We start from the raw sequence: 17,302 nt of genomic DNA on the forward strand, positions 1-17,302 counted from the left end.
ATGGTGACAGTAGGACGGTCAAAGCCAAGTGAAGTTAAGCACGGAGAGAGTTGACAGAAGCGATGTTGACAGCGCCTCTACAGAGCGATAACAGGGTTGTGTCAAACGATAACAGGGTTGTGGACTAGAGAACGTAAAAATTACGCCAAGCGCGTCAAATAAATTATCCGGCCTGAACGATAGGGAATCCGGTGATGATACGCCAGACATCATATATCATAATCAAAGACATGTAATGAACTAAAAACGTTACAGTTTCATTTCTCTAGTTACTAAAATAAGTAATACCTATATTCTGAGTTGATTTCTCAGTTTTCGACTTACAAGTTTTCGAAATTAAATAGAAAACTGAGTGGCGCTCAGTATCTTATAAAGACGTATTACAGTTTAATTTTCACTAGCTTACGACCCATTGCTCACCGGCGAACAGCTCAATCGCGTAGTGTTAGTTGTTTTATATATTTCCAAAAGAAAATTCTTATAAAAAAAATTCTATATTTTTTTAAACTACTGTAACGTTTTTAGTTCGTTACATGTCTTTTTTATATATAATATATGATGTCTGGGCATATCGTCACCCGATTCCGTATCGTTCGGGCCTGATGATTTATTTGACGAATTTTTACGTTCTCTAGTCCACAACCCTGTTTTCGTTTGACACAACCCTGTTTTCGTTTGACACAACCCTGTTATCGCTCTGTGGAGGCGCGCGCTGTCAACATCGCTTCTGTCAACTCTCCGTGCTTAACCTCAATTTGTTTGGACGCTCTGTTGTATCCCAACTTTTGGAAATGGTGATTATTTAAGTCTTGCTGTATAATTTGAGTCAGCTGCTATTTCGAGGCTACAGGTAAAGATGAGTTATTACCTTTTATAGATTCGATATTATTATTGAATATTTTTAGGGTAGAGTTACGGATGTCCCAACTTGTATTTGTGTTTTGCTGGCACGTTGGCGTCCCTTTTCTTTTGTCCTCCAGAATGTCACATGGAAGAAAGGACATGTTTATTATTTATTGAGCCCTCGGAAGTATATCGAGGTAGGTTTATTTTGTTTATTAGACCTTGTTTGGTTTTAAACAAGAGCTTCATATTTTTAGGGTCCAAGGTACGGACTGTATCCAAGGTACGAACTGTGTCCAAGATACGGACTGTGTCCAAGATACGGACTGTGTCCAAGGTACGGACTGTGTCCAAGGTACGAACTGTGTCCAAGGTACGGGTAGTGTCTTATGTACGGACATTATCTTATGTACGGATGTCCTGTGGACGAGTGTCCCCAGTAAGAATGATTTTTTCCTACATATAAGTGCCACAGCGTGGATGTAGCTTGAGTCCCATGCTGCTTCGTTCCCAGCTATAAGCTAGTTAGTTACGGGTGTATCAAGTCATGGTGTCCTCATTCTGGCCCCTTTGGTTTGTGTTGGATGGCTGAGTACAGAGAAATGCGAGACCACCTCACGATGTTACTGTTTAAAGCAGGATTGCATAAAGAACAGCTAAGTGTAGATTTAAGTTATAGTTTTGCATTTAACATTCAAAACATTTACAGTCTTAAACAATAACGTACATCTTAAATAATATCGTATAGACTATGTTGAGTGGTTAGATTGTTAAGAACATTCATGTCGATTTAGTAGTTAAAATATAATTTAGATCTTAGGTTTCATTGCATTATGTCTTGTAATAGTATTACTTTTTTATAGATATTATTATTGCACTAACATCATATAAAATATATCAAATTAATTAAAGTAATGCTACATTTCATATATTCTCTTAAACTTTACATGTCTTGTATTTTATCATAGTTGTTTTCATAGATATTTAGTACAACTCTTACCACCACTTTCTTTGACATATAACCACTACATATTCACTAGAACTCTACAATGTCATGTATCAGCAACGAACATCATGAATGAATATAGTCATTAGTTTTAAGTAATACACAACTGTGTTTTCTTTCTCTGTACATGCCTGGCGCCCAATATCTATTTTTTTGTTTATTGTTATTAATTAGTTTTCTTTCCAGTGAAATACCTTATCCACGACTGCTCTCCGATGAAAAGCTGCCGTTCGCAGTGGTGGTTGTTTAAAAAACGCTACACTACTAATGCTACACCCTCGTATCCCAATATTTATACTAACATATATTTCTATGTTCTCCCAATGTATTTAGAGTACACAATCCCATACTATATAGTCAAAAATTAGAACGAAATAGAGTGTTTTAGTGCAGCTTAGCATGCGTGAAGATGACAATTGAATGGTGTCTTCTTTCCTGTCTTTTTGTTTCTTCCTCACAATAATAGATTCCGTTATTTCCGTCTGGAAGATTGTGACATTTTTGGATAGAATTACCGGGAAAAGTATCCTTTTTTAATCCCAAATATTCCAGATCTTAATATTCGTTTCACAGTGCTTGAATGGGTACTGATTTTTCAGTATAGTTAGTTTTATTGAATTTGTTGTTGAAATTATCTTTGAGATGGTTGTTGGTATTTCCGTCACTTTATCTGCTTTTAGCACTTCCCTGAGCTACAGATTTTCATCACAATGTGTTTGGTTTATCTGCTGCTGACATTTGGGTTGTGTTATTTCCTGCACTATTATTTCTTCCTCAAAATAACGATTGCCGTTATGAAACCCCGAGATGAAGAATTTATTTCATAAATATGCCGGGATGAAAAAGAACGAGAAAACAAATACAATACGAAAAAAATTAAACCACCTGTCTTTGAGGTGGAGGTAGAGGGGTTCCGCGCGATAAAAATCTAATTAAAACTTTCCGAAACAAATAAATATTCTGCAAACGTCCATAAATTAGCTCGTTAAAAGTTTACGGCCGCCGAAACGTCTGATTGTTTGCGCCGCGCCGATTTTTCCGCAAAACAGCCCCCAATTAAAAAGTGCCAACGGTTCGGCTTCTTTTTCGCGGCTAATTAATGGAAAGGGGGTTGACAACGAGGACGACCCCCGTCCGAGAGAAAAAGCAGCCACGAAAGATCGCCTTGACGACGGTAGAGGCGATCCGCTCCGACGCAACCGGAAAAAAAATGTCACTGAATAGACATCTGCAGGGAATCGTGGACCATAGGTCATATTAGAGCAATAGATTTACTCTTTCGTTGATTAGTTTGTAGCCAACATTACATTTAGAGTAGATTAGATTTTTGAGGTGGCTATCGGCCACTTTCACTGCAACCTTTTCAGATCTATTTTGGTCCTTTTCTGATCCTTAGAATAATACATTCTCCCGTCAGATGGGGGAAGTTAGCAACTCATTGAAAGCAGGAATTATAAAATACAATGCTGCTTGGGCTATTACAATCCTGCTCTATCCTGCTTCAAATCCCAACTCAGCCATACCTACCAATTTTGAGCTATAGTTACTTTTATTTTTGTTGCTGACTTCCGAGTTGGCAATACATTTGAAAAGCAGGATCGCCAAAACTGGTTCCTGCTTGCGCTGCTATACCCCTGTTGCATCCTGCTCTAAATTTCATACCAGCAACACTTGCTGTATTTAAGATACAGTAGGTTTAAGTCTGATTGGCCACATCACACATAGCAACACAATAAAAGCAGGATGGCTGAAACAAGATCCTGCTTTGGCTGCTATAATCCTGCCTCATCCTGCTTCAAACCCTATATCATCCACTCTTGCCGTTTTTGAAATACAGCAAATTTCGTTTTCATTACTGGAAATCGGGAATAGGAGAATTGGAGTTTTTCAATCATGTAACCTGTAAATGATCAAATATAAAATGCTTCTAATGATTTTTAAAAACAAGCTTTTATTTAAATGCTCTAAAAAGAAGAAAATAATTTTCTGTAACACTTTTACTACCAACTTATAATCTCATTACACAATTTATATGATATAAAAGCTTGTTGCTGACTTGTCCGCTAGGGCACGGAACGAAACGTAAAAAACAAAAGTTTAAGGATAGATTGACCGTCAAAAAAACTTACGTTTCTTAAAAAAAATACAAAATAACACAAATCACACTTGTGAGAACTATGAATTCAAATTCATAGTAGAAAACTGGAAAATTTGAGGTTATGGTACGCGGGTACGTTAAGGCGCTTTCGAATGTCACACTAAAAACTCTAAAGTTACTCCTGAGAATACTGAACCTGAAGAGTGGCTGGTATGGGGTTTGAAGCAGGATAAGGCAGGATTATAGCAGCCAAAGCAGGAACTTGGTTCAGCCATCCTGCTTTTATTTTGTTACTATGTATGACGTCATCAATCAGACTTAAACTTGCTGTATGTTAAAAACAGCAAGTGTTGCTGGGACGAAATTCGCAGCACGATGCAACAGGGGTATAGCAACGCATGCAGGAACCAGTTTTGGCGATTCTGCTTCCCATGTGTTGCCAACTGGAAAGTCAGCAACCAAAATAGAAGCAACTCCAGCTCAAAATAGGTAGGTGTTGCTGGGTTGGGATTTGAAGAAGGATAAAGCAGGATTGTAGCAGCCCAAGCAGGATCGTATTTTATAATTCCTGCTTTCAATGTGTTGCTAACTTCCCTCACCTTCTCCCGTCCTATACTTTTCAAAAAGGCAAGCGACTGAATCCTCCATCCAGCTCTTTGTCAATAGCCTATTATTGCCTAGTCCTAGTACAAAGAAGGCTGTCACACCGACATTAATTGTATTAGGTCCTTTTTTACCAGATTGACAAAATCTGCACATGGGTTCGCCCGTCAATCCCATCAACTTTAGATGTCCATGCAGCTTACAATGTTCTTTTTGTAAACACACTACAACTTTGATTGTATTTCTGTCTTAGCCTGTCAGGTATGCGTGAATTTTTCACTTGTTTCTGTCCTGGTGAATTACCCACCATTCTATGAGATTTTTTGGCCTACTGTTTTTGTGCTTATTCGTGTGACTGCCTTAGAACTCCGAAGAAGGGTTTCAAGCATATAAATGGCATTGATGGGCCTTGTTTGGCCATTTCATCTGTTTTTTGTTAACCTTGTGACCCTAATATACTGGTGCCCAGGGTAACGTAATATTGCTACGCTTACCCGATGTGTTTAGAACACACAGATCAACCTGCCTCTAACGCTGATTGGCTGTCTGTGAAGATGTTAACTAAATGGTGTCGTCTTTGCTGCCCTTTTATTTGTTCTACCCAATAATGGAATACCGTTATTTCCGCCTGGAAAACTATGACATCCCTAGCTCTTCGCTTCTGGGAAAGATACTCCTTGTTTCGACGGATATACCAAGTTGCCAACATTAACCATGATGTAGAGTGCGGTATTATTTGGGGAAATAGCAAGGGAAAGCAAAGCTATCCTTTTCCTTGGGTAAATACCTATTCCAGGAAGAAATCTTGAAAAACAGAAAAGCTTACTCTAAATGTTCATCAATATATGCTCAGACAGCCTGGCGGCACTTAAGGCGCCCTACGGTATCATCGAGACTTCTCTGAGAATGCCTGGATGAACTTAGAACTCCCCTGGGAAAGAAACAGAATTAAAGTGTCCGCCCATAGTGGCATTCAAAGCCCACGGAAAAGCTGACAAACTAGCAAAGCAAGAATAATCGGAATGCTATCTTGACCCAGAACCAGTACTTGGAATACCCTAATATATGATCCGTAGTGCAGTAAAATTTGGCTTTAGGGCCTTCATCCAAGGACCTAATTCTAAAATCACAAAGGAACTGCTAATGATCAGCAGAAATAAAGTGCGGCTTACAACAGCGATTGGCTCTCTTGACTTTTCACGAAAGGATAGCTGGCTCTAGTACAAAGTAGTTTTAGAATTAGTTAAGCAGAATAAAACACTAAATCACCACAATACACCAAAACACTTTTACTTTTACACTGGACGCGCTGTTCGCTAACCATTTTAGCATCATCAGCAGATGATTATGACTCAGAATTAGTTGTTTAAGTTAAAATAAATAATGACAATAGAAGTACACAAAATTCTTTTAATTTCAATACTGAATCATTGTCTACCATTCAAAGAAATAATTTTCTTATATTTTACATCATTTGACACATTCATTTCAACTAGAGATAAAATAATTTTTTGGAAATAGATTTATATATCTGGAAACGTTCTATACTCCAGCTCTCTCTGTGATGCCGTTTTTAATCGATCATACTGTATTTGAATTTACATTTCATTAAACAAGAAAATTCACTTTTTTTGTTTCTTCGTTATCGACATTTTCACAACAATTTTTGTATTGTTAAATCGGAAAATGAAGGAACACCAGAACATCTTACCACTGAGTGCGCCGAGATGACAACCGTTGCCATAAACTTTGATACGGCTGATGTCGAAGATGGAGAGCCGGACTCTGTGGAGCCGTCTCAGATACTGGGTTTTGTCAAAGCCCTGAGACTGTATGATGAGTAACATTATAATAGGAGGTGTCTGTTAGGTAGATATCTTAATTAATTAATAGTAATTATGTCAAATAGAAAAAAGTTGCAGTCCAGCAGAGGCCACGTGGAGGCGGGACAAATCTCTGCCAGGAAAGGGATGAGGGTGGAATCATTTCACTCGCCATTTTCTAGGATATATGAGAGTAGTTGTGGATAGAATAATAAAAAAATTGGGTTTGGTTAAGGTTAAGTTGGTTTGGGTTTTGGTACAGTTTTTTTTGTTTTTTTTTGTAAATCATCATTCAATCGTCCACTCTCACAATAAAATAGAGGCACAGTAATCCACCTAAGTGTTTTGCTCCATATTGGCAGAGGGGGGATAGACATTTGAGATATATTTAAAAAATTCATGGTACATCTCCTGATGTTTAGGTGTTCGAAATTTCCTCCGAAATAAATGTTCCGCCAAATAACCGGGAAAATGATCTCTTGCCCGGCCATATTTAGGAACATTTCCGCGCAGATCCCTCCATGCTCTCTCAATATTTTGCGTGTGTGCTCCAGTGTCTGGATCGACAAAATTTTGGGAGTGGTTTACCGTCAGATGTTGGAAACCTTTATCTGCCAAGCAGTTGTACGATTTCCAACAATCCGATATTATTGTAGTACCCGGTAGTACCCATTCTTGAATAACCGCCAGCGGATGCTCCTTCGACCGTTCTTCAACGGGTACCAAAAAGAGCTTTTTTTGATTCCCGTTCGATTCCTCCGAAAATCCATTGACCGTCGATTACTCTACCTCTATTATATTTTCGTTTGCCCATCTTACATTCGTCGATCTCTACAATAACCCCTGGGCCCCCACCTTTTGGGAGTTATCAACCAGAACAAATTAAGCAAACTTCCCTGCAGAAATTTGTCCAGTTGACAACAGTATCGGACGCCAATTGCAGCTCGACCATCATCCACTCCTGCCCGTGATTATGAGCTAACCAGTAAAACACGAACTTACAAGTTGTCTGAATGTCCAAATGCACCTTCTCAAAAAAAGTTCCCCTCTTTGCCCCAATTTTAAACGTACATTTAGTCCCCTTTTTTTTAGACAAATACACTGTATTAGTGCAACGAAATATAAATTTATCGCGTGCGTAAAATTTGCAGGGTACATGGCATCTCGGACAATTTATAGGTTCTATAGAAAATACCCCATGAGAAAATAAAAAATTATTTAGTTTACCCTCATCATTGACTATATTATACATACCTCCGACGTCCAAAGTGCATCCATTGCAGGGCTCCATTGCTAAATACTTACTTGTCTTCAGTCGCAGAAAAAAGCTCTAACTGCACCTCGTGCACATTAATCAATAAAAACCAGTTGGATAAATCGTTAGAATCTAACGGTTTTTGCCTTGGAATGTAGGGGAAAATATTTCCCTTTCCATGAATCTGGTAATCCCAGAGGGGACGAAAAAAACGCTTTAAATGTCAGAAACGTATAACCCAAGATTTTCAGATTGTTTACAAATTTATTTTAGCAAATTTTCCTCTATTATGCATAGAATTGGTTAAAAAAGTAACAGAAAATAGCAAAAACCTGATTGTTTATTGAATACCTAACAAAATATGTGCGAAAAAACCTTAAAAATACGAGAAATTAAGAAAAATTCAATGTTGACATAATTTTCCGTTTTTCTGAAAAACGGTAAGAGACCGCCAGGAAACAAGTACAGATTCGTAATCTACGACCTCAAAATAGGGTGTATACCAATTTTGGTGAAAATCGGACGATTTCCACTTTTCCCAATAATTACCAAAAAATCAAATATCGAACCCCTCCCCAGCTTCTGACAGCCCTTCCGGATGAATATTTTGGTTTCACATTTCCCTGAAGCAAAGATAGCAAGAGGCGTGTCTAGTTATAAGGTCTAAGGGCAGGAGGGGTCTATGTTGCGGCACCGACAAAAGCAACAGCTTAATTAGGTGACGTTTTCGTTTTCACAGTTCTTTAATTACGTAAGATAATTGGATATTTATTTTTTCCCAAAAGGCACACACATGGAAAGATCTTTAGTAAAGTGTTGCAACTTCATTCAGACTTTTAATTGGTGTTAAAACGTTGTAATTAAAAAGGATTTAAGATGTGTTTAATTATTACACCGTCTACATCAAATTAATAGTTCGAGCTATATTGTTATTTCTCCAAAAAATCCTTTATGGGTATTTCGCCACTGCAAGAAAACCTACAAAATTAAATAGTTATTCTTTTTTTGTAAACACTTTTGCGTTAATCCCAAACGGAAACTACTTGTCAGAAATTAGGTTTACAATTATACAAATTTGCCTAACGAACAAAAAAATGCTTAACGTTTCGGAAAGTTTATCTCTTTCCGTCGTCGGAAGCAAAAAATACAAAGAATAAAGATAAAAACTATTTAAAATATTTAAATTCAACTATTCGAGAACACTTTAGTTTTTTAAAACAGATACGTCTACAAAAACCGTTGACGTTCTGTTAAAATGACATTATATCAAGTTAAACTTCAAAATTAACAATTACTACCTGATAACAATTACTTAATAAGGTAAAACCAAAAAGCCCCAAACTTTCTGTATGATTATTTTTAATTATTACCTAGGTATGTTATGTTTATTTATGTTATGTTCTTTAAAATCAAAGAAGCGATTGCCATACATTACTAACATCTACAGATGCATGAGCAATATATTTATTTTTATTAGATTGTATTAAAAAAGCCTCTTTAATTTTTCTTTTAGAGGCCATCGCTTCTTTCATTATAATTTTGGCGTTATTAAAATTTATTCTGTGCCCTGTGTCCCATGAATGCTGACAAATTTTAGATTTGTGAAAATCTCCCTTTCTTAAATAATCTTTATGCTCTTTAACTCGAACATTTAAGGGTCTAGATGTTTCACCAATGTAAAATGTATCGCATTCGCATGGTATTTGGTATATTACATTTTTAGTTTGTTGTTCTGTATTCATTGTTTTTTTTAGAAATTCAATAAAATACATGCGTTGTCACGGTGACCTGTCAAAATAAACCATTTTGAATGATTAAAATGTACTAATGTGTAACATGTTCCATCAAGTTAATGAGACGTTTGGATAGTTTAAACTCCCCAACTACTTTATAAAAAACTCTCCAACTACTATTTATAAACTAAGTACTAAGTAAGCTCACAAATAACTTGTGACCTAACCTAACAGTAAAAAATAAATCGAATTCTTCAATTTTTGTGTTTTCTCGAATATTTCCGGAACTACTCGGAACTTTAAATATTTCTAAACGGCATATTATTAGGTAGTCTTATCAGATAGTCAAGCAGCATTAAAAGCGATCAACTCAGTTACCCTTAATTCAGTTCAAAGTTGATCATTCTTTGATCAACTTCGAATTGAAATGCCTTGAGAAACTGAACAAATTAGGTAAAGAAAATAAAGGTTTCCTACTCTTAGCATTGATATTGTTTAGTTTCGGAGATACGGGGTGTAGAAGTTTCATTTTTATTTCGATTTTTGCTAAATAATTTTTGAAGTAACGTCAATATTTAGATGAAAATTGGTGTCTGCAAGTTTTTGAACATGAGAAATTTGATTTTAATGGCAATATGACTCCTACCCCATACAGCACACTTCGTCCCAGGGATGTACATTTTATGTCCATTTTACGTCGGTACGTCCCGGGACCAATTAGGGAGTACTATGTACGTACAAAAGTATACGTACATTGTACGTGCCCCATGTACGTACTATTTACGTACATTGTAGGACTTCACTACGGACGTACATGCGAGTACGTACTACGGACGTACATGCGAGTACGTACTACGTACGTATCTTGAAAATTTTTGACAACGCATTACAAAATGTTATTTAATATTTAATTTTAATATCATGACTGGATTATTTCGGTCAGATATACCCAATAATAATGAACAGTGACTGGATCAGTGGATCTTTTCTAGGCTAACGTTAATTCAAGTCACTCTAACCTACCTCTACTTCTTCTATTAATAAATCTAACCCGACCGCTATAAAAAATGATTTCCTAAATTATCCAATGACCATAATGCATGACAGCCTTTGAAGAAATCTGATGGGTTAAAAATGCAATATATTATGCAATCAAGCCTAACAGGAAAATTATGCAGTCCTATATTTAAATTTCCCGCTAAGTTATTCATTCACATTCGAGTCTTGTCGGAATCGGAAGTCGGGCGGTTTCTAATGGCGTTTTCGATTGGCAGAGCTATAGCGCACGTGCGCACTCAGTGTATTTCCATCTTTTATTAATCAATGTAAAAAATAAAAACAACAATACACTGAGTGCGCACCTACTCCGATCCAGTTTTCGATTGTGTTGTGTGAGTGGGTGTCATGTGTCATGGTGGCCGCAGGTTGTTTGGCTTCCGCCTTGTTTTCTTTTGTCGTTGCCTTCGTTGCTCGCTGTTTCAAGGTAAGTTAAAGTGTAATAATATAATGCGGCGCAAAGATACTTCTAGCAAATATTGCAAAAGGGCAAATGTTCAAATTAAGCGATTTGAAAGAGCTCTTCAAGAGAGAGGGAGTGAGGCTCCATACCCTAATCAAAACAGACAGCCTGCTTTATTTAATCAGGCATCTTTCCTTCAATCTTGTAATGATCGACATAGCACATCAGATGCTTCAGTTCTTGATTTACAGTCTGAAGATTCTCTGCCACATCTTATCAATAGCGAAACTGAAACAGATAATCCTCGAGATAACTTATGTTGTGTATCTCAAAGTGGGGAATCATCATACATGACACTGCCACATCTAATGTGACTATTTCACCTAGCACAGTCACAACCTCGAATGATTGAGAATCGGCTCATTCAGTTTTTTCAAAACAGAGGCAAGAATTAGATATTTGAATACTTAGTTTTCTTTTTGTATTTTTTAGTTAGAAGCAGTTCGAGAATAAAAAAAATAAAATATCTATCAACATCCAATAAAAGACAGAGTGCGTTAAGGGTATAGTTGCCGGACCGAAGCCAGACTCACGGGTATCAAGACATAAGGGATGACCCTGTACCTGAGTTTTTATATTAATAAATATTTTAAGCTGACTTCCATTGAATTATTTCTAATTAAATTCCTAGGTCGTATACGTCGTTGAAAAATGTACGTCCATAGTACGTACATTGTATATCCATAGTACGTACATTGTACGTACTTTCGGTCATTTTACATCCAGTTTTGGTCCGGAACAAAACATAAAATGTACGTACCTGGAATATACGTATATACATGCGACGTACATAGTACGTACTTTACCACATCCCCGGGACGTACCGGGGACGTACAAAGCGTTGGAAAATGTACGTCCCTAGTACGTACATAGTACGTACTTGTACGTAATTGTACGTACCAGGGACCTGACGTTCGTCTTAATATTACGTACCAGGTACGTACATAGTACGTACCGTGGCTGTGTGGGATATGTAGAGGGTGCCACCTACATATTTTTAACTGGTTTGAAGAGTAATAACTTTTTGTCCGTACCTGTATAAAACTACTGAGTAAAAAATATACATTCGCCACATTTTTTTACGTAGAAAAGGTCTCTTGGTAAAAATCGCCTTGAGTAATGGTTCTCGAGATATTTGGAATCGGAATTATCAATACCTCTCATCAATGACATAAATTAAACATGTTGATTAAATATGAAATTATTAGACTGAAATAATAAATTTGAAAAGTTTTATGCCAAAAGTTCAACAGAAACTGTTTTATCATAATTTATCCCCAGAAAAATTTATGATTAATTTTAAAAAATTGGCGCCGGGAGGCACGTATAGCCGCCCATACTAAAATATGTTAATAAAAAGTTGGTAGGCAATTCGTTTAGTTTCAAAGTAACGGAATTTTTCCAATTTTGGTCCGTGGTTATTTCCCCTATCCGCAACCTGGGGTCGCGTCCGATGGGAGTTTGGAGTTCTCCACACGGATTTTCTCAAAAACGGACTACGGAAACACGGAATATCTCAAAAACTGCCACTTTGACTGATTTGGATTTTGAAACAAATTTTGTTGCAAATATTATTCGAAATCTTAAATTGAAAACCGCGTTTCGCTAGCTACTGTAACTTTGGAGTTACGATTTTTTAACATTTTTAACCCCCTCCCATACCTCTTACCAACCCCCCACCCCCACCAAAAACTAATGGCTAGATTCTCGAGTGCCACAGCATTTTGGTGCCAAATTTGGTTAAAATCGGTTTAGCGGTTTTTGAGTTATCGTGTTACAGACGGACAGACGGACAGACAGACACGCAGACCGACAGGCACCATAAAAATATTTTTATTTAGGTCATTTATGACCCAAACAACTCATTTTTTTACCGACCTTAATGGCCTACCATACCTGTTGGTATGGTCGGCTAAAAAATAAAAAGTTCCCAAATTAATCATTTCAGTCAAATAACTATACCTGGTGCATCTCAAAAGTGGACATCATCATCTTTCAAAACCCGATTTACGAAACAAGCGTCGTCCTTTCAGCCCGTCTGTCATCAGGTCGACGGCGACGGCGACGCCGACGACGACAGCTCGAGAATCGGCCGGAAATCGGCTCTTGAGCCTCGTCGACGCGAAGACGGGTTAACGGGACCCCATTCAGGATGGCTCGGACACATTTACGAGCCTCCTCCGCTCTGGCAAAGCGTATATTTCCAGTGTTGGGCCTATTTCGGGACGGGAGCGGCTGTCCCGATGATCGCCGGTCGGTGAACGACCATAAAATTGGTGGAAAACAGAACGTTTTGTACGTGATTTACGTGAGTGTTAAATGTAGAGTTCGATAATGTATTATCGCACGATATGATATTCTATAGTAATTAAAAAACTTTATTCATAAATGCACAGTTTAGATTTACTTAGTAATCGAAATAGTAGATTATTCTTTTTTATAATTATGGTGCCCTGAATGCAATTGGCAAGTTATTATAATTATTACAGAAATAAAGATGACTAATATTGATACTAACAATTTATAACAAAATTATTGAATAGGTGCTTAGAGAGAGACTAAATAACTAAAATAAACTGACTTGGTTTTATATGAGATTTCATAACTTTTTGTAGCGGAGGAATTGTGTTGCATAACTTGGCAATTTTTTTTTACATTCTATGTTTTACTCGGCATTTTGACATTCTACATTAATGATGAACCACACTAAAGATCGATCAAGACCCCACCACATTCTCCCCATTTCCAGCTTATTACGGCTCGGCATTATACCAACCGACACCGAGAGCATTTCCGTAAACGCTTTCATTTCAGCAAACACCCTTTCGAATTAAGTCCGATAATGCCCTAATGTCCCAGGGGGCGCCTCCGCAGCGGCACGCCGGCCGTTTTGGCCCAAGCGAAGGCCTCGATCTCTTCGAGTATAAGCAAATAGAGCGAGAGAGAGCCGATTCCATTAAGGCTCTCGATCGCCCGGCCGAATTCAAACGAAATTGACACGCATCTGGTGCGGTACTTGTGGCGGTCGAGGCCGCCGGTTAAGGACCCGGGTTCGGTAATTATGTGTGCCGTGTACACAGAAAAAGTCGTCGATTTGGAATAATATAATAGGTTAACCCACGAATCAAAATGCTACCATAATAGAAGGAAAAGAGTAATTGCACTCTCCCAAATATTTTCTGCCAGTTTTTATAATCTGGCGAATATCGGCAGATTGCAGAGCGTTTCAGTTGAGTTCCATCCGTCGACCTGCGAGGTTCGAGCGTTTCGTCCGAGCATAGAGACGGATTGACAAAAAATGATAACAAAATAATTTATTTTTTGTAAACATTTCTGCGTTAAACCTAAACGGACGCTGCTTGTCAGAAGTTATGTTTACGGTAATACAAATTTGCCTAACAAAGCAAAAAAAAATGCTTAACGTTTCGGAAAGTTATCTCTTTCCGTCGTCGAAAGCAAAAAAATACAAGGAATAAAGAAAAAAACTATTTAAAATATTTAAATTCAACTATTCGAGAACACTTTACTTTTTTAAAACAGATACGTCTACAAGAAACCGTTGACGTTCTGTTAAATAATACCCATACAGGATTTTTTTGGAAAGATGAATCCGCCGTATAGATATAGACATTTTTTAAAAATATTTTTTGTTACATGCGGAAGTCCATTGGTACTTTCTAGCAGTCAAAATCAAACTCTTCTAAATAAGAAGTGATTTCTTATTTATCTTGCTTCTGAAGTTCTTTTGAAGTTCCTATATAGTTGGGGAGCACAACGTATAAAAATAGCTTCCCGTGGGAAACTTCATGAAGGTGCCAGTGGAGTTGTTTTATCAGAAAAAATATGTATTCCATCAATTTTTATAGTGACACCGTCACAGATGTTGCGTTTGTTTGGAGTGCGTTAAACAAAATGGCCGTCATAGCAATATAGATAATGTGCGCTATCGTCGCCGCTATTTAATCGATTTCAATTTTTTTAGCTTGTTAGAAAAGTAATGTAAAGAGGAAAACAATTAATTCTTGAAAGTATTGGGAAAAAATAATATTTTGGTTGCTGGTTGGATTTAAAGTGAAAAAAATTGAAAAATATTATTGTGTTATATTATTTTTACCAAAATAAAATATGGTCTACGTTATATGAGTTCATGTATTTAAAAAAAATTAAGTGATACATTTGCACATATATATTAATAAAATTACAAATAGGCGTCATCACTATCAACTTCATCACTACCTTCGTCGGCAAAATCAGGCAGATGCAAATTATCACAAGTTGATTGGTCCGCATTACAACTACACTTTTTTGTGCAAGGTATATTGTTTGCTAAATATTTACACGGAGTTAAACATCGATTTTTAAGACACGAAAATCTAATCAGTTGAAGAAGAGACTCTGGAGCACATGGTTCTTCACACGCCACTAACCTTACAGAGGTAAGCACTCCCTCTTCCAAATACCAGCCGTACATTTGGTTCATCATCTTTTGACCACACAAAGGCTTGAAGGTTAGCTTTCTTAATTGCGGGTTCAAGGGAACCTCTAGTGGAGGTAACTTATCTCCAAGGACTTGTTTGCCACTAAACATTGACGATTAGTACCACTAGTACCTTCCCTTCATTAACTCTCCCACGGGACACACAACGCTTGCGTACTAATAATGTTAATAATTAGTCATTACTGAAGAGATGTGATTAGTGTTAAAATTAAACTTGTTTTAAATTAAAAAAAAGTGGTAGAAAATCTCTGAAATGGATTTTTTTTAGAACTGTTCTGCTTCCCAAGTGGAAATCAACTTAAAGCGGAACTCAAATATGTTAATAATATAAAAATATGTCATTATATATTTTTTCCGCATTTTTTCCCATTAAAAGATTTTCAGATACAAAAGAATTGTTACTTAGACGAAATGTGAAAATATTCTGTTTTCAAGCAAATTTTTACTCGATCATTTTTTTTATTTTATTTTATTGTGAACTCATATTTTCCTAAATACATCTCTGTGAAACTATGGCGAGTGCCACGGCTATACTTTGCCTAGTTATAGACCACGACTATATAGCTACGTCCTTGGTCACGGGACACGAGAACAAGGTCATACAGGGTGAGTTTCCTACGATGTTCTCTATGGGCAACTCGGAAACTACTGGAGATAGAGTGGGTTAAATGGGGAAAGAATTGCAGTTTTTGGGGTCATAAATATGCGCCTTTCAGATTTTTGAAAAAGTTCATGGCTTACTAGATATTTCGGAAAAAACAAATTTTGGCTATTTTAAAAATTGTCCCTAATTCCATTATAATCTATTTTAGACAAAAAGTGTTCAGATAAAAGTTGTAGATAATCACATTCTTAATGAGTTTGTGTTCTCCGATTTTTTCTAAAGCCTGTCATTTTTGATATATGACACAAACATATGTTTTTTTTAAATGGAAACCATAGTTGGCCATGACTTCATAAAAAGCGCCATTTTTTAAGCTTTTTAGCGATATAACCTATAATATGTTTCTTTCACAAAATTACTGAGTTATAGCCAATTCTTATCTTTCTTGACTAATTTCACTTAGTTAGCCATGGAAACAAGTTCAATCGTCGTTGCTCTCAGAAATATGAAATTGTCACATTCAATCTTTTTGAATTAAAATAAACAAAAATTGTAAATAAGAGTTTTTCAAATGAAGAAAAACGTGTAGGATTATTGGTTCAACTTTTTTTGGCCATACAGTTTCAAGGATACTTCACTTACTTTCAATGATGTTCTAATTTTTGTTATGATTTATTACTTATAAAAAGACAAAATATATTATTAATCTATATTATAAGGTTATTTTAGAGAATTTTCAAAAAATCCGCAATTGTTTTGAGTACATAAATGCATCTTTTTAAAACTGAATTTCTAGCTATTCTCACAGAACGACCGGTCGACTTAATTAAACTTCTCCTGTTCCGCCTCTTCGAGTGCCTCTCTTAATTCATAAGTTCTTCTGTAAACCTGGTTGTTAACCATACGGCATAAAAAAATCTAAAATGGATAGGTCAAGTGACCGAGGAGACCCATGCAATTTGGTCCACCTCTTTCTATTCCTGAGTCTAGATAATTATGATATAAATAATTTTTAACATTTCTTTCATTGTGTTTGTGGGGGGGGGGGGATTGGGGTTGGTGTGTCATAATGAAAGTCATGTTGGAACCACTCTATTAATGGGCGAGTATTAATAAATTTAACTTTTCTAACATGTCTTGAAAACCTTTCTCTACAAAACGTAAGTAACGTTCACCGGTCAACGTATCCTCGAAACTGTATGACCAAGAAAAGTTGAACCAATAATCCTACACGCTTTTCTTCATTTGAAAAACTCTTATTTACAATTTTTGTTTATTTTAATTCACAAAGATTGAATACGGTTCACAAAGATTGAATTC

Source organism: Sitophilus oryzae, unplaced genomic scaffold (genome assembly GCF_002938485.1).
Source record: "Sitophilus oryzae breed Bouriz unplaced genomic scaffold, Soryzae_2.0 scaffold_227_pilon_pilon, whole genome shotgun sequence".
In the NCBI taxonomy this organism is placed as follows: Eukaryota; Metazoa; Arthropoda; class Insecta; order Coleoptera; family Curculionidae; genus Sitophilus; species Sitophilus oryzae.